At 41.1% G+C, this 24656-nt stretch overlaps 1 protein-coding gene across 1 annotated transcript in view; it reads left to right on the top strand.

Annotated features, from left to right (window-relative positions):
* LOC122788408 (putative deoxyribonuclease tatdn3) overlaps positions 1-24656 on the top strand; it is a 546534-nt gene that overhangs the window by 481918 nt on the left and 39960 nt on the right. The gene's annotated exons all lie outside the window — the stretch shown is intronic.

Below are 24656 nucleotides of genomic sequence, written 5' to 3' on the forward strand. Positions count from 1 at the left end.
CACATCACATATTAACTGGTGGACAGTGGTGGGACATCCACATCACATATTAATTAACTTGTAGTGGTGGAATATCCACATATTAGGATTCAGTGGTGTGGATATTGAATTCATGTAGCCTGTAAACAGTGGTCACTAAGGAAGGTGTTTGTACTCTCAATCAGCCACATAGTGAACATTCAGAGTTTCATATCACAATTGTTTTATTTATTGTTTTGTTAGCTTAGTTAGTCAGGGAGAGCAGGCAAGCATGTCAGCAGAGGAGTATGGCAAGCTGACAAGGAGCCAGTTGACTGAGATGTGCCAGGCTAAAGGACTGGTGCATGCTAACCTGACTAAAGCAAAAATGATTGCAGCCTTGGACACAGCTGCATCACAGACCAGCAGTCAGGAGGACAACCAGGCTGGCCTTGAATATGTACAGCTCTCAGAAAATGGGCGGTTCAGCCTTTCCACAGAGAACTTAAAAATCCATCTGGAGTTAGGGAGACTTGAACAGAGGCCAAACATTTGGAAATAGAAGTAGAAGAGAGACTGAGATGTTTGGAGGATGAGGAAAATGAGAAACTAGGACATCTGGAAGCTGAGGAGAATGAGAGACAGAGGCAACATGAAAAGGAGATGCTGACTCTTCGCCAGGGTCATGGAGGTAATGGGGAAAGCAGTAACCAAACCCCAGAAGCAACAAAGGTCAGTACATTTCTTCCACAATTTACAGAGGGGGATAATTTTGATAGTTTCATTTGTATGTTTGAAACGGTATGTAAACAGTATAATGTTGACCAAAGGCTCTGGGTACAGTTCCTGACCCCCTTACTCCATGGTAAAGCTGTAACTGCTATTTCTAAATTGTCTGATACTGATTGCTTAAATTATAATATGGTCAAAAATTATTTGTTAGAATGTTTTAAGTTAACACCTGAAGCTTATAGGAAAATGTTTTGTGAGCATTGTGAGTATTTGCACTGGATGGCAAGAGGAGTCTGGGGGGATCTGGTGACTGATCTCCTCAGTGAGGCTTGGACTGACACCTCAGTGTAAGGGGTAGCAATGTCCCACTAGCTATCCCCAACCCAGGTTCGAGAAATCCAGGCAGTGTTACAGGAGTTTATGGGCATGCTCACTGGGAAACCAGGGTGCGCCCACCTGGTGCAGCATCATGTAGCTACAGGATCCCAAAGGCCTATTAAACAGGCCCCTTATAGGGTGCCTGAGAGAGTCAAAACAGACTCTGAGGGGAGGAGATAAAGGAAATGTTGGAACTAGGGGTAATCCAGGAGTCCAGCAGTCTCTGGACCTCCCCAGTGGTGCCGGTACCAAAGAAGGATGGCAGCACCAGGTTCTGTGTGGAGTACAAGAAATTAAATAGTCACATGCTTACCCCATGCCTAGGACAGATTAAGTCCTAGAGCAGCTGGGTGGGGCTAATTATCTTACCAAGGGTTACTGGCAGGTGCCCTTGACTCTCAGTGCTAGAGAGAGGTCTGCCTTTGTGACTCATTTCAGGTTGTATGAGTTCATGAAGATGCTCTTTGGGATGAAAAATGCCTCAGCAACTTTCCAGAGGCTGGTAGATCATATCCTAGCAGGAGCAGGAGATTTCACCTTTGCTTACCTAGATAATATTGCCATCTACAGCCATTCCTGCCAAGAGGACCGTCAGCATGTCAGGGAGGTGCTGGGCAGATTGCAGAGGGCAGGGTTGACCATTAAGCCCAGCAAATGTCAGTTGGGTATGGCAGAGTCTCCTACCTGGGACATAGAGTGGGGAGTGCTAAGATCCAGCCAGAACCTGCCAAAGTGGAAGCCATTCTGGCATGGCCTGCCCCTGTTACCAAAAAGCAAGTGAGGGCATTCTTTGGGACATCAGGGTACTACAGAAAGTTTGTCCCCAATTATATTACCATAGCTGCTCCCCTCACAGACCTGACAAGGAAAAACAAGCCAGATAAGGTGGTGTGGACCCCAGCATGTGAGCAGTCATTCCAGAAGCTTAAAGGAGGTTTGGGAGGACCCCCTTTGTTATCCAGTCCAGATTACAGCAAAGAATTTGTTGTGCAGGTGGATGATTCAAACCCTGGTGGTGGGGGCTGTAGTCAGTCAGGTTTCCCTCAGAGGGAGAAGAGCACCCAGTGGTATATCTCAGTCATAGGCTCCAACCCAGGGAAGAATGCTATGCAGCTGTAAAAAAAATATAGCTAGCCATAGTGTGGGCACTGCAGAAACTTCAGCCTTATCTGTATGGAAGAAAATTCACTGTAGTTACACACAACAACCCCTTGACATGGATACATCAAGCCAGCAAAATGCCAAGTTACTAAGGTGGAGCCTAGGGTTGCAGGCATGTGATATGGCAGTACAGCACCACAGTGGGGTTAACAATTCCAAGGCAGATGGACTCTCAAGACAGGGTATGGGGTAGTGTATTCCCAGATAGACTCACCCTCTCAAGCAGTGTTTCTCAAGGGTCACTTGAAAAAGTAGCTTGTGTTTTCGAGGGGAAGGGGGGAAAAGAGGGAAAGAAGTGTGACAAAGAGAAATATTGCCAGTCCAGCTATCTGTAATTTTGTAAATAATTGTATGTCATTTGCGAATATTAATATGATTTATATAGAAGTGTGACAGAAGGAGATACTGCCAGCCCAGCAATCTGGAATTGTGTAAATGGTTATGTGTCATTTGTGAATGCCTATATGCTTCATGTCAGATGCTTGTGCTACAGCTGTGTCAGAACTGTATGATATGTACTGAGCTAAAATGTAACCACAGCATGACCCGCTGGCTTAGAACAGAAATGTATGTAAACTATTGTAATTGTGTAAATGTATATGTTTTAACAGTGGGAACTAGAACATAGAGGGTTAATTGCAAAACTTCAAGAAAATAGTTGAAATTAAATTGTTTTATGGTTGTGCTGTAAAAGTTAGTGTCAATGCAACAAGGAGACAGGATGTCTAGAACTAGGGTGCCTTCTGCATTGTTTTTTGTTTTATTATTTTATATCTTCCAGCAGTTGCAAAGATCTGAGAGATATGTCTTTTTCACATGGAGATGCTAAATGTTGATAGTTTCTGACAATGAGGGTTTAGCTTGGTTACTAAAGTCAGGTGACAAAAAGTGATTTCATCCAAGCTAACCTAGCAGTAATATTTGATATTAATTTAAGAACTCTCTGGGGGGGGGGGCATTTTGTATTTGTCTTTCACCTGATAGCATCAGCTGGGAAACATCCACTCACCTTGTCTTGCTATAAGTAAGTCTCTGGGGCTTAGTAACTCTTTTAGATTCAGTAAGGAATATGGTAAAGATTAGTTTAGATGTGTTCTGTATTTATTTGAGACCGTCCTGCAATGTTGTTTTAAATATTTCCTGTGATTTTGAACTTTGAAGTTACTGTGATGATTTATTGAGTATTAAATATTATTAAACCTTTCAGTTGTGGCTGGTCTGTTTAGAGATATTTAAGCTCTTAGCGTACTTGCATATCTATCTGATGACACTGTACATGCCACTCCTAATAGCCTGTCTCTTGGTCAAACTACCATTTGGATTTATAGTAACATTACACAGTAAGATTGGACACCCTTTGCTAAGGGCCTTAAAATAGCTGATAAAGAGCTGGCTAGTAGCAGAACGGGGCATAGCTAGTAGTAAACCTGTGCCAGCCTTTCCCAGGTGTGTGTGCGTGGTTCTGTATAAATCAAATTTCAGTGTGTGTGTGTGTGTGTGTGTGTGTGTGTGTGTGTCAGCTACTTGGGCAGGGACACAAAGCACTGGTAGGACAGAGAGAGTGTTGGCGGCCTTAGTTTGACCACTCAACTGAGATCTCAACTCTACAGCTTTGCCAGTGGGGAGTATTATTGGGGATCTGGAGAAAGAGGGAGAAACCAGCCCCAACTGACTGTGATCTCTATGTACTCTTAAGGGAAATTGCACTTTACTGTGTGTGTATTTGTCATCCTCCCAGTGTGTACATCCCCCATTGTTGCAAGTGGTGAGGATTGAGGCTCCTTGAATACTGGGCCAGTGTTGGGGTGTCACACAGTACCTTAGACTTTTGCCTGATCAGGTTTCAGACTCCTGATATTAGAATATGACCTGTGTGTTTTAGATTTATCACATTGATTTTACATTTGCACCTGTTTAGTTTTGCTAGCCTGTTTGCAGTTGTCTTAGTTTCTGCAAGTTCTTGCATCTGAACAAACAGTAACAGATCAAAAGTGATGTTTAGAACAATGTCCAGGCCTTCATCTGTTTGTGCATCTGGTGTTGAAATATCCCTGATTTTGAGGAAAAATTAAATAGAAGTCTAAGTCTGTACCTTCCTAATGGTTTATTAAATGTACACACACTGGTGCTTGCTTTATTTACCTTTATCTGTCAGAAACCCAGGTTTACATACTGAGAACAAGCTTAGCACCTGGCAGTCTTGAGACTAATTCTTCCACAGAAAGCAAAAGTATTTTCTCTATTATTTATACTGTTCAGATTTTGTGGATCAATGCAAACAAAAATTGTATATTTTACTACAGAAGTGACCATAGTATTAACCCATTTCATTAATTATGGTTTCTTAATGATATCCAAGTTATTTTCATTTCCTGTTCTGCTTTACTTCTGAGTGCCATGAGCACTCTTCTAGGAGCATGTGTCAGTGACACAGCATGTTTTATTTGTCTGTGATGTTCTCCTGGCCGGCTTCATAAGTCTGTGCATAAGTCAACATAGTAATACAGGGGTCCAAGGGAGAGATAATAAAATCAACAAGAAAAGGAGAGTAGTATGGCTGGAATTGAATTCATCAAGTTTTGATAAGTACCCTCATGGGGTGGACCCTGTTTTTTTTTTTTTACAAATCTCATCAAGATGACACTGATGTATAGACTGTGTTTTATGTAGCTTATATCATGGATAGAAGTAGGTTAAAAAATAAAAAAAAGACAGCTGGGTGCCAAGTCCCTGGATAAAAATGTGTCCAGTATTGGTATGCACAGTGGTGCCAGTACTAGAAAAATAACAGTGTAGAACCATTAAAGACATAGAAGCATTCCTGCAATGGGCTTAGACCAAACTTGGTGGTGGTGGGCGGTGCTCCCATTGTTGAAGGAAGTATTTGTCCACAAAAAAACTGACAGGCCAAAAAACGTCCATAAAGATGATAGAGTGGATTATTGAGGATGAGGAAGAAAGGATGTATTGTTACTGTTATGCAAGAAGCCCACAATTTCCAGATAGAATATATTCAAAAAGATTAAGAGAAAAATTAGAGGAAAGAAAAATACTTGCACAAGAAAAAGTCAAAAGCTTCAAATGCAACTTTGTGTTCATTAGTACAATAGATCCATGAAAAACATTATATAGAGCAAGAAACTTTGGGCAGTTTGGAAAAAGAAGCGACAGAGGAAGTGCAAAAATATAAAGAACAAAACCCTAGATATTTTTGAAATGTATAAAAAAGAAACTTGGACATGAGAAAGAGAGAGAGATCTGATATGGTACAGTATTTTGCAAAGGAGAAAACCGAGCTAATCAATACAAAAAAGCAGCTCCAAAGATATTTAAAGAGAAATACAGCTAAATGCACCCAGATTTAGAAAATTTCACAGTACAAAAAATAAGATCACAAAGGAGGAACATAGAACAGAAGATTAGTAAAGTAAAAGTTAAACAAATAGCTGAAGTTGTGGAATATCTGTGTAGTGAAGGATTTAGTGTAGAAAGTCTAACACAGGTTATGTCACAGCATGATGAAACAATGAGTCGCCATAGTTAGGAGAAACAGGTGGAGCAAGAGACATCTGAAGAAGAAATGAACATGGGAAAGAAACAGAGATTTAATCTCGTAGGAGGAAAGCAAAATAAATCAATATGAAAAAAGCAACACCAAAGATATTTGAAGAGAAATACAGGCAAAGGCATCTGGATGCGGAAAATTTCACAATAGAAAAAAATAAGAAAACAAAGGAGGAAAGTAGAAAGGAGGATTAGTAATGGGGAAGTTAAAGAAACAGCTCTGTAGTTATGGTTTACATCTGAAATGAAGGATTTAGTGCAGAAAATCCAACTTTGGTAATGCCCCAGCGTGATGGAACAATCAACCCCCACATTAAGGAGACACAGGTGGAATGGGAAGCAGTTGCCATATGAAGATACTCTGGAGCCTTCAGTAGGAAATTGTTACTAAAGTTCAGTTGGAATTGTGCACCAAGGGAAGGAGCATGAAACTGTGGCAACTCTTATCCAGTCGGTGTTGTGGAGTGGTAGACCAGTGAGTTCCCATTTGAAAGACCAACAGGTGACACAGGATGTAGCTGAAGAGAACATGTAACAGGAAGATGTTCTGGGACTTTCTGCATAATGTCCTCAAGAAACGGAGAACAAAGAATGTACCTCAGTTTAGACAAAAATTATATAAGAGAATATTTTTTTGATTTAATAGGGATGGATAGACATATTAAGATTGATGAAAGAAATAGATTACAGAAAATCAGTAAGACACAAAATTTTACAAGTCTGATAAAACAAATGAACACAGTAACCAGAACTGTTAGCAGAAATTCATATGATATAACAGCAATAAATAGGATAGTTTACTGTACAGTTAAATTAATAACCGATAAAGTATTACTGAAAAAACAGAGCAATAAGGGAAAGGAAGGGAAGGAATCAAATGCCATCTTAGAAGCACAGAATACAGAATACTGTAAAGCAATTAAGACAAAGTCACTGTTAGAAGAGTATAGAAGAGTGAACAGATCGATAAAGATACTTAGGCATCATGAAAGCAATGCACAGTGTCATAACAGACCAGGATCTGTCGTACACTACTGCATATAATAAACTAAAGATATCGGAAGAAAAACTTAGAAGATATGCAGATAAATATAACAGAAAAGTACAAAATAAGCACTTCTTTGGTGACCCAAAAAAGTTTTATAGAGAATTCAGAAGCAAAGCAAAAGAAATAGAAACGCCAACAAAAAAGAAGTAGACACATTTTTGATAAATATTTATGAAGACCCTGTAGAACGTAACAAAGATGCTGGATAAATAGAAGTAGTAAAAGAAGCAGTAAGAAGTTCAGATGTACATCATATGAAATGCGATGAAGTAATGGCCAGAGAAATTGAAACTAAATTAAGAAAAGCTCCTAACTGAAACCACCCAGACCCAGGTGCAGTACCTAACTTCTGGCTAAAAGTATTAACATATTTACACAAAGATTTGACCCAGAGTAAGAACTACTTATGTGCGCATCTAGAACAGACACCAACCTGGTTAACAACAGGAAATGTGATACTCCTCCTTAAGAGAGAACCTGCATGCTATCCTAAAAACTATAGACCAAAACTTGCCTTCTGATGATTTATGAACTATATACTGGAATTGATTTCAAAAGAGTTTATAGTCATTTAGAAGAAAACTCAGTCATGGCAATAGAACAAAAGGGTAACAAAAGAAAGTCTTATGGAAAGGATCATTTGCTGTTAAAGTCATAAGGGAGAATTGTGAAAAGGGGGAGAATATAAGTATGGCGTGGATAGATTACAAAAAAAGTGTTTGACAGCATCCCACATTCATGGATAAAGGAGTGCATACAAATGTATAAGGTACATATTACATTGATCAATTACATTACACTGACTTGAACCAGTGGCAAACCACTTTGCAGGTAAGCCATGATAAAGGACAATTATCCCAGGGATAAAAATTAAAAGCGGGATATTCCAAGGTGACTCTTTTGTCTTGCCCTCATCCCATTAAACTGTCTATTTAACAGATTAGGTCATGGTTGCAATTTGGCTCCTAGAAAACAACAAAGTGTAAGACTTTTCATCTTCTTTCTGTGGATGATTTACAACTATATAGTTCAGATGAGGAGCTGAAAGCACATCTACAAGTGGTCAAAACTTTTTTAGATGATATAAGAATGTCATTTGGTCCTAATAAATGTGCAAAAGCAATATTTAAAATAGGAACGCTGCAGCACCAAAAAAAATATCAGTCTGGGACAGGAATGCAGTATAAAGGAATTTGAGAAGGTGGGAGTGTATAATGTTTGGGAATTGATGAAGGATCAATGGTAAAACATGAACAAATGTGAAAAGAACTCGGTAAGGAATATTTTAGAAGACTAAAGTTAATACTGAAAACAGCCATGACATCTAGGAACTAAGTCCAAGCTATAAACCAATTTGCTGTTCTTGTCCTAACTTACAATTTTAGAGTGACTAAGTGGCCCCAAAAGGTGTTGGATCGGTTAGACAGGAAAACAAGAAGGATGCTTCTTGCTTACCAAATGATTTATAAAAATCAGTGTGTACCAAGACTATATATTCCCTATTCTCAAGGAGGTGGGGGGGGGGGCTCCTTGATATTGATTACATGTATAGATATGCAGTCGTAGGACTGCATACGTATCTGCTGACCTCACAAGACCCAAACATAGTGAAAGTTTTAAAAAAATAAGGAGAGTAAGTCCAAGATGACTCCTCTGCTTAGTTTAGCAGAAGCATATCAGTGTCAAGCTGGAATGGAAATCAAACCAGAAATAGATAACAATCAAGCATTAGATGAATGTGCCAAAACAAAAGAAAGAATCCAAGGTTGAAGGATCAGATGAGAAGGCAAGAAATGTGGAAAATGCGTAAGTACAGTTGCAAGTACAGAAAACTCTTGGAACAACCTCATGTTGTTCTTGACTGAATGCAGTAATGGATAAGGAGAGGTGAATTTAAACCAAAAGACGAAAGGTTTATATTGGTGGCCCAAGATAGTGAAGTGCATACACATTGGTTTACAAAGTCCATTGAACATGTGGGAGAAACAGACAAATATAGTTTTTTTTTTAAAACAGTATTGGAAACAGTCGCACATCTTGTTGCTAGTTGTGATATACTAATGGCAGAAGGGTTGTATACTGAAAGGCATAATAACGTGGCAAGACTGTTGCACTGAAGATTGTGCAAACATTGTAATATTAAAGTAGCTGAAAAACACTGGAAACATGAGCCACAAAGTATGATAGAAAATGATGGTTTAAATCACATAGGATCACCAACCGTTCAAAAAATAGATGCGAGAAAACCAGATATAGTAGTCCATGAATAGAAAACAACAGTAGCATTAATCATTGAAATTGCTACACCCAGTGATTAAAATGTCTTATGTACAGAGAGACACAAAGTCATAAAATTTCAGGATCTGCAAGCTGAAGCAAGGGCAGTGTGGAAGAAGGATACCCAGACAGTTACAATAGTGGTAGGAGCAATGGGTGAGTCTCATATAAAAGAATTTACAATCGTGTTTAGATATGTTACCGATGCATGTAACTCCATATGAATTGCAGGAGTCAATTCTGAGTGCTTTGCAGGTGCTACAAAAACTGATTAAATGCAAAGCAAGACTTATACCCATGTTTATAGACACACTTACTGCAAGTTCTAATAATAGTAATACACATGGTCTGGCCTCCATCTTGGATCTCTGTATTTTTCCTTTCCATTCCATTTACAACACATCTTCACTTTGTTCCTCATTTTTGCCTTATTATGTGGCTCCCCTTTTTATTTAACACACATTCTGTCCATCAGTTAATGTTAATAATGTACTAGTAATATCACTTGGTCTGCACACATCCAAAGATTCACGGCCATATGTGTTTCTTTCAACTGCCTGTCCCTTTTTCTACCACAGATTTTTATAAATCTTATTAATGATTCACACAGCTTAACAAATTCACAGAATTTGGTTCTGTTCTTTAGCTCAGTAACATGAAATCCATAGTATGTACAGGACTTTGTTTGTTTGAAAAGAATAAACATGCAATAAATGGCAGATTTTTTCTGGCCTAACAATAATTCCAGAATTTTTCTGTAACTAATAATATTTTTTTCACACCTTCCTGGGTTCTTTCCTTGCAACACATAAGAATATAAAATATTGAACATTTTCAGATTTTTATGAGACCTACTTGCACTCTGCACGTGATCACATTTCTGGGTCAGAAGCTTCCAGTTTTCAGCAAATTGCTTTCTGTGGATTGAATTCCAGGATAGTATCTTTGAACAGTATTTCCACTTAGAGTTCTACTTCTGCAGTTCCAAACACAGACACTGTTGAAAGCTTTGTAAAAGTTTCTGCTAATGTATTTCATCATTTCTAGTAGATATGTCTACACAATGGTATCTTGTAACACCATCAGGCTTTGTATATATCTCATAGACACAGAACATGAGGTCTGACCTCCATGACTTCTGTTTTCCTGCTGAATTGTCTGGAAGAACAGTGTGAAGTGCAGCATGAGATGCAACTAGTTCAAAGCCCTAAAACTGTATACACAATATTCTACAGAAGCCGAGCCCAGTGTCCCTACCAGTTCAGGTCAAGCAACCAAGCTTTGGTATGATAAGAAAATAAACAAGGTGGCATACATTTGTACCCCATCTGCATTGATGTAATGCATGCCTGACAGGAGTCCACAGACTGAAGCTTTACCCTAAAAGCAGCCCACACAGTAAGAGGAGCTGTTGTGCTTATGGACCTTCTGTGCTGCAACTTTAGACTCTCCTGGAGTAGAAGATGTGGCAATCTTGTCTGCGTGGGATCTTTCAGGACTGATCCATTAGACTGACCTAGCAGAATGGGAGTAGTTGATGGATGCATTCTCTCTATCATGGCACAGAAGATTTCTTGTATACCTTTATAAATTTTCCTTTGATTGCACATCTAATTGCAAAATTCAGGAGAAGATCAAGACTCATCTTTGTTGCCCAGTAGTTGCCAGTAGAAGGTACGTTTCTGCAGTGTCCCACATCTAGGGAGAAGTTCCATCTTTTCCCTCATCGGGGGGTGGGTGGGGACATTCCTCCAGACAGAATGGTAAAGGCTGAAATTTATCCAGGTGACTGGGAAGTAAGAGCAGTTGATGTTCATCATTCCAACTGCCTCAGTGGTAGATGGGGTCTCTGCCTGCACAAATCCACACTGGCACCTTTCCAGAGCTCAGAATTCCCTCCTCTTAACTCCCTGTTACAGGAGATTAGCTTGTCACAGGAAGTAATTTGTTAAGTGTTTTAGTGCCAACTTTAGGAATCATACCGTTGCATCTCCTCAGCCTGCATTAGTGGATTACATCATCCAAACTCAGATAAGATCCCTTTGGTAACATCCCTTCATCTTTATTATTATTATATACATTTGATTTCCTTTTGTTTTATTTAAAAATATTATATACATTCATATGTGTTACCTTTTTATTTTAATATACTTACTATTTATTGCTGTTTTTAATTCCTCTGGGAATTCTAACTTAACTGCTGTGTTGTCTGTATACTTAATACTGATTTTAAGCAGTTATTGGTTTTTCTAAAGTGTTCTATGACTAGTACTAGGAAACTGAAGCTTTGTAGTATCATTTGAACACAGCCATTGCCTGTTGTCTCTGCTTCATTTAGAAGTTCTGGTAGGAAAATATTGCATTTTTTTCTAGTTTTTCTTTATTTATATGATATGTACTACTGATTTAATACCACTATAGCTGTTTCTGTTGTTAAATTGCGATTTTACTGCAAATTACTTTCTTTGCATTTTGTGAGGAATTTTGTTGATCTCTGATGAGAATACGTAAATGCATAGTTATGCTGTTTTAAAATGTTTATATTTGAGTAAACAGCATACATTTGATTTTTTGGCACTTTTTGGACAAGTGAATTGTACTTGGTACTGTGACTGTGTGTGCTGTTTAATTATACTGTGCAGGTTGAAAAATAAGGTTTGGAACAGTTTAAACCATTTCTGCTGTATTTTATGCAATTTAGTCCTATTTGCTGTATGCAGATATATTTTATATTTTATATTATTGCTGTCCTTGGTCACCCCTTAGTAGTGTCAGTGTATTATTCTAGCTGGTGCCCCCCCCCCCCACCACCACCACTTGATGGATCCTGATACATTTGCTCCCCTACATCAAATCCCAGTTGCGCCTAAAAAGAAAAAAAATCAACAAAAACATGCCTCATACTATGATTTGTGAATCTGTTGTTGCCTTAAGCCTGCATGCAGACCAGTTACCTTTTCCCCATCACCCTCTGGTGTAAGCCTGCTGTTGTGTATGGTACGAGGGGTGGATGGGGTTAAACACTTCCAATGAAACTGTTCCAATGCTTGGTTCAAGTATGGGAGAACTAAACCCCATTAGGTACAGGAAAGGTCCGGGTTAAGAGAGACCTTGCCAGACATGATACTCTGTCCCCAGATATGTTGTCCTCTAGTGTAGTTTACAGTAAGAAGAAACAGAAACTTCACCACACTGAAAACAGTCAATTTATTACCATGTACAAGGCTGATGTGGTTTCCTTAGCCTTAATAGTGATAAAAAACAAAACAAATAAATCACCATTTGCAGATAAACTACCAAAAGCTTTAATTATAAAAAAAAATTAAGTGCACCTTATAATAAAATGGACTTCTTCAAAACTAACACATTCATAAAAACACAATATTTAAAAAGCATGCAGCATACCCATGCGATCTCATGTTGCCAGTATTTAAGGTGGAAAGCATCATCATATAAATGTCAGATTAAAACACAACCACCAGTACCCTTAAAATGTCAAGTCTTAGTAAAAAAGTTGAAGATATATTTCGTTAAAAGTTTGATGAACATAAAACCTTTATAAATAATGTTTAATCTTCAAAATGCAGAAAATTGAAAGATTGTCATTCAAACCAGGATTATTTCCCAAGTTAGTTGGAAGTTGCCATTTGAATTCATCTTTTTCTAGTGTATCTTTCCAAAACCCCCCCGGGTTAATTTTAATCATATCCAGGACATAGAATTTGAATAAATGATTCAGATAAAGTAAAAATTGTCTAAAAAGAGCATTTTTTTCATCCCATTTCATACTATTATAAATATGTTCATAAATTCTTTCTTTTAACATTTGCTGTGTTTTCCCCTATATAAAATGCTGAGCAATCTTGACATAATGCTATGTATAGGACCCCTTTTGATGAGCAATTAAAATATTTTTTGCTCAAACGCCATCTTCGGTTTTTCACCTAAGACCTTCAAGGGTGTGCCTCCTACTAGGAACAGGCTCTAGTTATTATTCAAAACCTCATAGATAGCTCTAGTATCTTGGCTATAAGTCATAACCATTGCCTTTTTTATATTCATCAGCCCCCTTACTTTATCTTTAAGGCTATATGGGTGGTGTTTCAGAAAGACATGAATTTTAAAAATCTATTGGAAAGACATTTTTCCCCCAAGATCTCCTAGAGTAACAATAATAATAATAATAAAAAATGTGGGACTTATAAGTGTGGTCAGTGTAGATATGTACAGAAATTACCATTGGCTTATATACCTACCTTGGGTATTTGGACGAACAAAAATATTTTAATTGAAAATGGCAGGAGGACGTTGGTTCCAAACCAAATAAAAAGGGTACTTTCTCAAAAATCATTAGTCCCCTTCTGAAGAATGACTGTGTTGAGACTTGAACATTCTTTGACTTCCTGTTGTCCCTCCTCCCTTTTTCTCCTTACCCAGGTTTTTGCTCAAGCCACCTGACCACAAATAATCTCAGACAAATGGTGCTGAGTATAATTCATAGATGATATTCTTAGCAGTGGACAGAAAATCCTCCTCCTTTCAGGGGGAATCCCCCACACCCTCCAGTTCAGTCTGTTTTCTTAGGTACTCCTCACAAGTTGCAAGCAGAGGGTATAGAACCAGTTCCTGCACCACAAAAAAAAAAAAAGAACTTTACTTCATAATCTTAGTGGAGACCACTGTTAGATATGACTTATCTAAATACCTTCCTGAAAGTACCCATACTCTGCATCTTCTTTCAGACCACTGTTTCATGGTGACTTTACACTTGAAAGATGCTTATCATCACATTCCATTTACTCCCAACTTCAGGAAATATCTCCCATTTGTTCTGTCTGGCTAACATTTCCAGTTTTCTGCATTGCCCTTTGGGCTATCTACTATGCCTTGAGTATTCGCAAACTGCCTGGCTCAAGTGACTGCTTACTGCATGACCCAGGACATCCACATTTCTCATATTTAGGCGACTTACTGATTTGTGCAGTGTCTTTTTCCACATGTTTAGAATCATTGTACAATGTATTGATCATTCTAGCTCACCTGGGCATCAAGTTGAACCTACAAAAGTCCTGTCTTACATCCTGTCAAAGAATTGTCTTCCTGGGGTGTATGATAGGCACAGAAAAAAAGAATAGATTTTAAACCAGAAGACAAAGTTCTGACTTTTCAGAATATTTTTAAGGATTTCTGTCTTCAAAAATATGTCCCTGCAAGAGAGTTTCTGGGCCTCATGGCATCAGTAATCATCATAATACATCTGGTCAGACTTCATATAATAAAGATTCAGTTGTATTTAAAACACTGTTGGTTCCAACACCTGCATCCTTTAGAGTTCCAGGTGCCAGTGCTAGAATTTGTGAAATGAGATTTACAGTGGTGGAGGGATCAGACGTCTTTCAGTCCAGTCCTAAACTTCTCCCTCCATACCCCAGCTCAGTCAGTCTAGACAGACAAGTCAGATTTTGCGTGGAGAGCAGTGTCCAGGGGAGATGCAGATGGATTAGTGGTTAAGGTCTTCGCCTCCCATGCACAAGGTACAAGTTTCGATCCTGACCTCCGACCAATGCCTGTTTGGAGTTTGCATGTTCTCCCCATTGTCTCCGTGGGGTTTCTCCCATGTCTGAAAAACATGCTGAATGTTTCCATCTCAAACTCACCAATGAATGGAGCTGTGGGCAGCAGCACAGACTCTACATGGTGCCCTATAGGGCGAAGATTTGTACAGACCAACCACTTTGGGCATTTACTGTGGTGCGCAGTATCCTCAAGATCAGAGAACATGGATCACAGACTGTGCGCCATGGCAGGGCTAGCCACTTGACGGTGTAAAATATGGCTCTAGGCGATTCAGTCATGTTGACTAATGTCGCCAGAAATGGGCATGGGTAGTTACCGGTGATAAGTGGGTTGAGGACCTGGTCTACTCTGACCCACGCCAGGGGACCGATACTAACGGTGGGAGGGATATATGTGCCCTTATTAGTCAGTGTGTGCCTGCCATAAATCCCAGCAGCCCGGGGTCAATAAGCTACTGGCTGTCAGGTGTCTATTTGCCCAGCCTGGGTTACCTGGGTTAGCTCTGTTGAGCAAAAGCTGGATGTAAAACCAACCAACCTGCCAAACATGAACTGAGAATTGCTACACTTAATGTAGTTTCATTGACAGGATGCAGCTTGGAAGTGGATGACATGATGATATGGCGGAGGCTGGACATCCTATGTATCCAGGTGACAAGATGGAAGGGTAGTGCAGCAAAGCCACTTGGCTTGGGATCCAGAGTCTACTACTCAGGTGGAGGACAGGCTAGAAATAGTGTAGGAATTGTGGTGAGAGAGAGGCTTCAGAAGACAGTAAGGGATATCATCAGAATTAATGACAGACTCATGGCAGACTCCAGTGTAATGATAGGGCAGTATTCATAATCTCAGCCTAAGCCCCACAGCAGGGTTGTGATAGTGAGGAAAAGAGTGCATTCAGACAGCAGTTGCATGACCTACTAAGATAAAGCAGGACAACATGAATTGGTGTTGATAATGTGTGACTTGAATGCACATATTAGGACAGACAGGACTGGGTATGCTTGGGTCCACATGGGTGAGGCAACAGGAATAAAAAAGGAGAAGCCATTCTAGACTTCTGTCTGGCAAGTGGCTTGATAGTAGCCAACACATGGTTCAGAAAGAGAGAGTGTCACAGGATCACATGCAAGACTAGTCGACATGCAACTTAGATAGACTTCCTCCTAGTAAGGAAAAGGCACTGGGGCAGAATCCATGAGTGCTAAGTTATCCCCAGTGAAACAGTCAGCCCACAGCATAAACCACTAGTTGCCACAATCAGCTGCAAGCAGTGGTCAGACAAGGGTCTAAGGTCAACAGAGACCAGGCTGAAGACCTGGAAGTTGACTGGAGAGAAAGTACAACAGTTCAAGGAATTACTCAGGGCTCTAGCACCCCAAGAAGAGGAGGAAACGTGGAGATGAAGAAGAATTGCAGCACCTAAAAACAGCATGTGTTAGGACTACAGAAAAGATATGTGCCCAAGCCAAGTATGGAAGTAAGGTATATAAGGAAAGCTTGTGGTGGAATGCAGAAGTCCAGGAAGTCATTAAAAGAAAAAAGGAATGCAGGAAGAAGTGGGAGACAGAAAAGACTGACCAGGCTAGGAAGGACTACTGGTTGTCTAACAAAGAAGCTAAGAAAGAAGTTGCAATAGCAAAGAATAGGGCATTGGAGGCACTGTACCAACTTCTGGAAAGTGACTCAGTAAGGTGCACAAAGAAACTATATCAGGTTGCAAGGCAAAGACAGAAAGATAAAGAAGATAGTCAGGCACCCTTCATAAGGGATGCCAGCAACAGCCTGCTTACCAGCCCAGAGGACATCGAAGGCAGATGGAAGGAGTATTTCCAACAGCTTCTGAATGAAGAAAACCCCACAGAAGCTGTGTGCCCCAGAAACAGCGTACGATGAGAGAAGAAGAGGAGCCCACCCCAGAAGAAGTAAGAACAGCACTAAGGAAGATGAAGTCAGGGAAAGCTAGGCTCAGATGAGGTCACAGCAGATATAAAGATGTTGGGTGAGATGGGGAGAAATGACTCCTGAGGGTACTAATAGCACTGTGGAGAGAAACACGTATCTCAGATGACTGGATAATAAGCATACCCATGCCAGTGTACAAGAACAGAGGGGACATCCACAACTGTGGGCACTACAGAGGCATCAGACTGCTATCACATTGCATGAAAGTTCTGGAGAGGGTGATTGATAAACGGATACGTAGAGTGGTAGAATGTAAGATGGGAGATGAGCAGTTTAGATTCAGATCAGGATGCAGCAGAACTGACCCGCTGTTTGCATTGAGACAGATACTTGAGAAGAAGCTAAAAATGAGGAGAGAGTCCAACTGAGCATTCCTAGACTTGGAGAAAGCATATGACGGTCCCAAGAAAGCTGATCTGGGCAGTACTGTGGTGGTTTGAAGTCCCAGAAACATTGGTAGAATTAGTGCTGGCTATGTACAAGGACCCAATGACTCAAGTACGGACAGTGTTCAGCCTCACAGAGGGGTTCACAGTGGGTGTGGGTGTACATCAGGGTTCAGCTCTGAGCCCACTGCTGTTCATACTGGCGATGGACTACATTAGCAAGTAGGTTGGAGGGGACAGATCAACAGTGCTGCTGTATGCAGACAATGTGGCGGTACAGGCAGACTCTGAGCTAGAACTTCAGCAAAGGATAGGAGAATGGAATGCAAATCTGAAGGGACATGGGATGAAAGTAAGCACAGATAAGATGTTGGTAATGGCAGCAAATTGGGGAAATCAGAAGAAGCTGAGAATAGAGATAGAAGGGAAGATAGTGGAACAGGTAAAAAGCTTCAAGTATCTGGGAGGAGTAGTTGAGGAGAAGGGTAGTCTGTATGAAGAGGTCAAAGCTAGAATCAGAGAGGCTGCAGCCAACTGGCATAGAGTATCAGGTGTAGTCTATGACAGAAGAATACCACAAAAGCTGAAAAGTAAGGTGTACAAGACACTGGTGTGATCAGTACTACTGTATGTTACAGAAACCTGGGCAGTAAAGGCAGAACAGTTGAAGAAGCTAGAAGTGATGGAAATAAATTGCCTGAGAAAGGTGATAGGATGCACACTGTGGGACAGACGAAATGAGGACATAAGAGCAGAAGCCAAAGTAGCTCAAATTGCAGAAAAGATCAAAGCGAACAGATTATGGTGGTTTGGGCACATGTGTAGAAAAGCAGAAGACAATCTGGTGAGGAAGATTTGGGGCAGACAGGAAGAAGGTAAGAGGAAGTGAGGACATCCAGCAAAGAGGTGGATGGATTGTGTGAAAGTAGATCTGCGATAGTTGGGCATGAGTGTTGAAGAAGGCAGGAGTGTGGCACTGAATCGAGAGAGTTGGCGACAGTTAACACAATACTCCCACCCCATGTAGAAAAATGGGAAAAAGGGGACTGATGATGATGATGAGCAGTATCCAGGGGAGTTTAAATGCACTTATGGTCTTCTGGTCCTGTTTTACTGGTCAGAGTCAACACCATGGTCATGTTGTACCTGAACAATCAAGAGCAAAACAAAGTGGCAGACAGTCTAAACAGATCCTGGTCGGACACTTACAAATGAAACCTCAGGACAGGGGTCTTCCAGGATTTAGTCCAGGTGTGGGGATCACCTCAAATACACCAGTTCATCTCCTTTCAAAACGGACAGTTGGAAAAATTCTGTTTGAGGCATCCTTGCAGCCAAGCTGGAGGACAGGCACATTCTCATTCCCTTGGACAGGAATGCTCCTTTATGCATTTCCACCCTTTCCATTGATTCCCATGGTACTTTTAAAAATTCAGAAATAATTACCAAAGATCATTTTGGTGTCACCCTTTTTGCAGAGGCAAAGTTGGTTTTCCCTTTTAATGGAATTGGTCAAGAGAAATTACCACGAGCTTCCTCACACTGTGGATCTGCTCACATAGTGTCAGGGGCGAATGATGCACTCAGACTCAGAGCAATTGCAGTTGACAGCCTGAATGAGTCTGTCTTTATAGCTTTTAGGCATTTGTTCCATGACAGTGTGCAGCAGGTGTTGAAGGAGGCAAGATAACTTGAACCTAGAAAATCTTATGTTTACAAATGGAAGAGAATTTGTAGCTGGTGCCTGTCTAATAATAGCCCAGTATGGTGTCTAAGCATCTGTTTGTTTTTAATATTTGTGTATCTTGCTGTCATCTCAGCTGGTCTACAATATAGTTCTCCCTAGTTAATCTCATTTTGTGATCAAACAGTTTATGAAATGAGTGTTGCTCTTGAGAAACCCTTAAATGCAAATTCCTCCTCCTCCTTGGAACATCAACTTTGTTCTTGAAAAATTGACCTTATTTCCTTTTGAACCAGTCTTATAGGCTGCTTTAAAGTTCATCATTTGGAAAACTGTTTTGCCTTTTGTGCTGACATCTGCAAGTCAAGTCTCTGAGCTGCAAGCTGTCATGTTGGGCCAACCTTATCTGATTTTCTACAGGAACAGGGTTGTTTTATGCCCTAATCCATATTTCATGCCAAAAGGTGATTCTGTATTTACTCTGAATCAAGCCATCAATCTCAGAGTTTTTTTCTGGAACCTAAAACCTCTTCATACCTTGGATGTGCACAGGCAGCTCATGTGCCACTTTACAGATCTAAGTCCTTCAGGAGAACTGAACAGCTGTATGTTTCCTATTCTGAGGCTAAGAAGGGTCAGCCTGTTTCTAAGCAAACAATTGCTCATTGGTTGTTCTCTGCTATTGTGTTTGTTACTTCCTCCATTGTAAGTGTATGCCAGGCAAGGTTATTGCACATTCAGCCAGAGCCTTAACCTGTTTGGTTGACATAATGAAAAGGAACAAACTCTAGAAGCATTCCAGAGGCAGCAACATGATCCTCTGTTTATACCTTTACAAAGCACTGTAAATTGGATGCTTTCTCAAGTTCTAGAGTTTTGAGGACTATTTTCCAGGGTTTCCTTGCACAAAGGTGGTGCCAGTACTGACCGGGGAAACTATCGTTCCACTAGCTTGACAAGTCTGATCTGTAAAGCCATGGAGCATATTATTATGTATCTCATTAACAAGGATATAGGCAATCTCTAAGCACTTGACCCCACCCAATTCATATACGTCAGGGGCAGATCTTGCCTGTTGAACCTGGTTGACTTTGAGACTGTTACCAAGACTCTGGATGAGGGAAAGTCAGTACATACAGCTTACACTGACTTGGCCAAGGCCTTTAACACAATCCCCCACTTGGGCATCATTGAAAAACTAACACAACTTGGTGTAAATCCCTTTCTCATCAGCTGGGTGGCCAGCTGGCTCATCAGTAGGACCCACAAGGTCAAAATAGGAGCCACCACCTCTGACAGAAGACCTGTCACTAGTGGTGTTACCCAGGGATCTGTCATGGGACTCATACTGTTTGGCATCTACTTCACAGAGGTCCAGGCAAAGACAAAGGGCCTGTGGCTGACCAAGTTTGTGGATGACTGTACGTTGGATGCTGTCATTGACTCCCCAGATGATTTTAACATACTGCAAAAGGGTCTCACAGCAACAAATGGCTGGTGCCAAAGTCATGGCCGTAAGTTAAATGCAAAAAATGTATTATCGTACCATTCGGCAAAAACATAGCCCCTACTGATTACCACATCAACAGCAACCCCCTAAGCACACAACCTGTGGTGAGAGACATGAGTACTCAGGTTGACAACAATCTCACATTCGACCATCATGTAGCAGTAGTGGTCAGAAAAGCCTTTTATTTGGTTCATCTCAGAAGTAAAGAGATTGCATCCAGAAAAAAGGTTATTACCTCTCTGTGCTCCTCCCTCATTAGGCCTATAATTGAGTATAACGCCCTGTTTGGTATGTACCTCTCCAAACACCTGCACCGACTGTAAAGGCCACAGAAGTACCTCACAAAGAGAATCCATAGCCTCCAACACCTGTCCAATGTGGACAGGCTCAAATCACTATTGCTCTACTCGGTATCGTACAGATTGCTCAGAGGTGATCAGTGTCTTGCTTACAAGGTAATATTGGACCTTGCCCTACTAGAGATGCTCCATATCCGTAAGTCTAACTCCTCACTATTTACATGAACGAAAGGCATAAATCTAATATGCAACATCAACAAAACCTGCTGGAGAGACAGGTCTGTCTCCCAGAGGCTGCCCCATCTCTGGAATAGACTTCCCATGCATGTCAAACAAGAGTACCTCGCTGACCCTCTTCAAGTGCAGCTTTGATGAGTTGATGGGAAAGCACAAATTTGTCCACTTTTGTCCCTCATTGACAGGGGCGACAGGTGCTGAATGAGGTTTAATTTTTGGGGATAAACTCTTGGCTAGGCTTATAAGGGCCCCAGGGCCATTAGCATAGTAACCTCCTATGAGCCTTATACTTCCTCCTCCCAGTTAGAGTAAACTTTGGGAATCTACCCATATGCCATTGAAGCAGTGTGAATGATGAACATAGTACAGTTGCGCAAGTCCTACTTAACTGTAACAGTAGATGTTCGGATTTGCACTGCCTGAGTAGCAGCACCTACCCACTATCCCACTTATTTTGTATACAGTTTGATGGTATCCAGCCTTTTGTTATTGGTTGGCTTTGATTATTTGTGTTCATATTTTTCGGCTGCATATTGGTTAGTTTCAGAGAATTCTTGCTTTTGTACTTTCTTGTGTGATGTTTATGAAGCTGGAAATTGATGGTGTAATGATGAATGTTGTTAGTGCGTATGCTCCACAAGTTGGGTGTGCAATGGATGAGAAAGACAAATTTTGGAGTAAATTGGATGAAGTGTTGATGACTGTACCCAAGGGTGAGAGAGTGGTGATTGGTGCAGATGTCAATGGGCATGTTGGTGAAGGGAACAGAGGGGATGAGGAAGTGATGGGTAGGTATAGTGTTAAACAAAGGAATGCAGAAGGTCAGATGGTAGTGGATTTTGCGAAAAGGATGGACATGGCTGTGGTGAATACGTATTTTAACAAGAGGGAGGAGCTTAGGGTGACATACAAGAGTGGAGGAAGATGCACACAGGTGGATTATATCCTATGTAGGAGGGCCAGTTTGAAGGAGATTGGAGACTGTAAAGTGGTGACCGGAGAAAGTGTAGTTAGGCAGCATAGGATAGTGGTTTGTAGGATGACGTTGGTTATTAAGAAGAGGAGGAGGAGTGTGAGGGCAGCACCAAGGATCAAGTAGTGGAAATTGAAAAAGGGTAATTGTGAGGTGGAGTTCAGGGATGAGTTAAGGCAGGCACTGGGTGCCAGTGAAGAGTTACCAAATAGCTGGGTTAACTACAGCAGAGCTAGTAAGGGAGACGGCTAGAAAGGTGCTTGGTATCACATCTGGACAGAGGAAGGATGACAAGGAGACATGGTGGTGGAATGAGGAAGTACAGGAGAATATACAGAGAAAGTGGTTGGTAACGAAGAAGTGGGATTGTCAGAGAGATGAAGAAAGTAGACAGGAGTATAAGGAGATGAGGTGCATGGCAAAGAGAGAGGTGGCGAAGGCTAAGGATAAGGCATATGAAGAGTTGTATGAAAGGTTGGACACTAAGGAGGGAGAAAAGGACCTGTACCGATTGGCTAGACAGAGGGACCGAGCTAGGAAAGATGTGCAGCAGGTAAAGGTGATAAAGGATAATGAGGTAAACATACTCACAAGCGAGGAGAGTGTGTTGAGGAGATGGAAAGAGTACTTTGAGGGGTTGATGAATGAAGAGAATGAGAAGGAGAGAAGGTTGGATGATGTAGGGATAGTGAATCATGAAGTACAATGGATTAGCAAGGAGGAAGTAAGGATAGCTATGAAGAGAATGAAGAATGGAAAGGCTGTTGGCCCAGAATACCTGTGGAAGCATGGAGGTGTTTAGGTGAAATGGCAGTGGAGTTTTTAACCAGATTGTTTAATGAAATCTTGGAAAGTGAGAGGATGCCTGAGGAATGGAGAAAAAGTGTTTTGGTACCGATTTTTAAGAATAAGGGTGATGTGCAGAGCTGTAGTAACTACAGAGGGATTAAATTGATCAGTCACAGCATGAAGTTATGGGAAAGAGTAGTGGAAGCAAGGTTAAGAAGGGACGTGATGATTAGTGATCAGCAGTATGGTTTCATGCCAGGAAAGAGCACTACAGATGGATTGTTTGCTCTGAGAGTGTTGATGGAGAAGTACAGAGAATGTCAGAAGGAGTTGCATTGTGTTTTTGTAGACTTAGAGAAAGCATATGACAGGGTGCCTAGAGAGGAGTTGTGGTATTGTATGAGGAAGTCAGGAGTGTCAGAAAAGTATGTAAGAGTGGTACAGGATATGTACGAGGGTAGTGTGACAGCGGTGAGGTCTGCGGTGGGAGTGACGGATGCGTTTAAGGTGGAGGTGGGGTTACATCAAGGATCAGCTCTGAGCCCTTTCTTATTTGCAGTGGTAATGGACAGGTTGACAGACGAGATCTGACCGGAGTCCCTGTGGACTATGGTGTTTGCAGATGACATTGTGATCTGTAGTGAGAGTAGGGAACAGGTGGAGGAGACCCTGGAGAGATGGAGATATGCTCTAGAGAGAAGAGGAATGAGGGTCAGCAGGACTAAGACAGAATATATGTGTGTGAATGAGGGAGGATAGAGGAATGGTGAGGATGCAAGGAGTAGAGGTAGCAAATGTGGGTGAGTTTAAATACTTGGGGTCAGTAGTTCAGAGTAATGGTGAGTGTGGAAGAGAGGTGAAGAAGAGAGTACAGGCAGGATGGAGTGGGTGGAGAAGAGTGTCAGGAGTGATTTGTGACAGACGAGTACCTGTAAGAGTGAAAGGGAAGGTCTACAAGAGGGTAGTGAGACCAGCTATGTTATATGGGTTGGAGACAGTGGCATTGACAAAAAGGCAGGAGTTTGAGCTGGATGTGGCAGAATTAAAGATGTTAAGATTTGCACTGGGTGTGACAAGGGTGGACAGGATTAGGAATAAGTATATTAGAGGGTCAGCCCAAGTTGGAAGGTTTGGAGACAAAGCCAGGGAGGCACGATTACGTTGGTTTGGACATGTGCTGAGGAGGGATGCTGAGTATATTGGGAAAAATATGCTAAGGATGAAGCTACCAGGTAACAGGAAAAGAGGAAGGCCTAAGATAAGGTTTATGGATGTGGTGAGAGAGGACATGCAGGTGGTTGGTGTGACAGAGCAAGATGCAGAGGACAGGAAGAAATGGAAACAGGTGATCTGCTGTGGCGACCCTTAACGGGAACAGCCGAAAGAAGATGATGATGATGAACATTAAAAGCCTGAACGTCCTGTGATAGAGCTTAGGCTTCCCCAATGGAAGGGGCTTGGCCAGTCCCCTGTAACAGCAAGTCAGAAGAGGGAAGTCTGAGCTTTAGTAAGCTGCCAGTATGAGTTTATGCAGGCACAGAACCCAGTTACCACGGAGGCAGTCTGAAATTCGAATATCTACTGTTACACGTAAGTAGGACTTAATGCAACTGCACTTTATACTGTGATTAGTTCTTTGGCTAATGTAAACATGTTGATGATCTACTGTAGACCTCTGCATGCTATGAGGTGTGGTCTAAGAGCATACCTGCCCTTCTACTAAGGCAATGATACCTCAAAGTCAAACCCACACAGATTGCCCAGTGCTGGGCTATGCTTTTGTTCCCATCTGGACTACACAGAATAGCCTGCCCAGGCCCACACATTAGTCAAGCTCTCTAGCCCCCTCCCCAAAAAGCAGTGAGTAAGCATAACCTTATCGTCCTCCCCCATCATAGTCTTTACTTTATGCCTGTATGACAACAGAATTGTCTGCAAATTATCTGATATGATGAGTACAGATCTGGCATGATTATTAAATCATAATTTCCTTTCCCATACCAAACTGGATTTTTCCTTGATTGCTTCAGATGTATGCAAGAAAAACTGTTCCTAAGTATTTTACTATTTCTTAGTTGCTTCTAATTCACGAAACATCCTTTAACCAGTATTTCTCAGT

The sequence above is a fragment of the Protopterus annectens genome, chromosome 1.part2 (assembly GCF_019279795.1).
Source record: "Protopterus annectens isolate FY-2018-M chromosome 1.part2, PAN1.0, whole genome shotgun sequence".
Classification (NCBI taxonomy): domain Eukaryota; kingdom Metazoa; phylum Chordata; order Ceratodontiformes; family Protopteridae; genus Protopterus; species Protopterus annectens.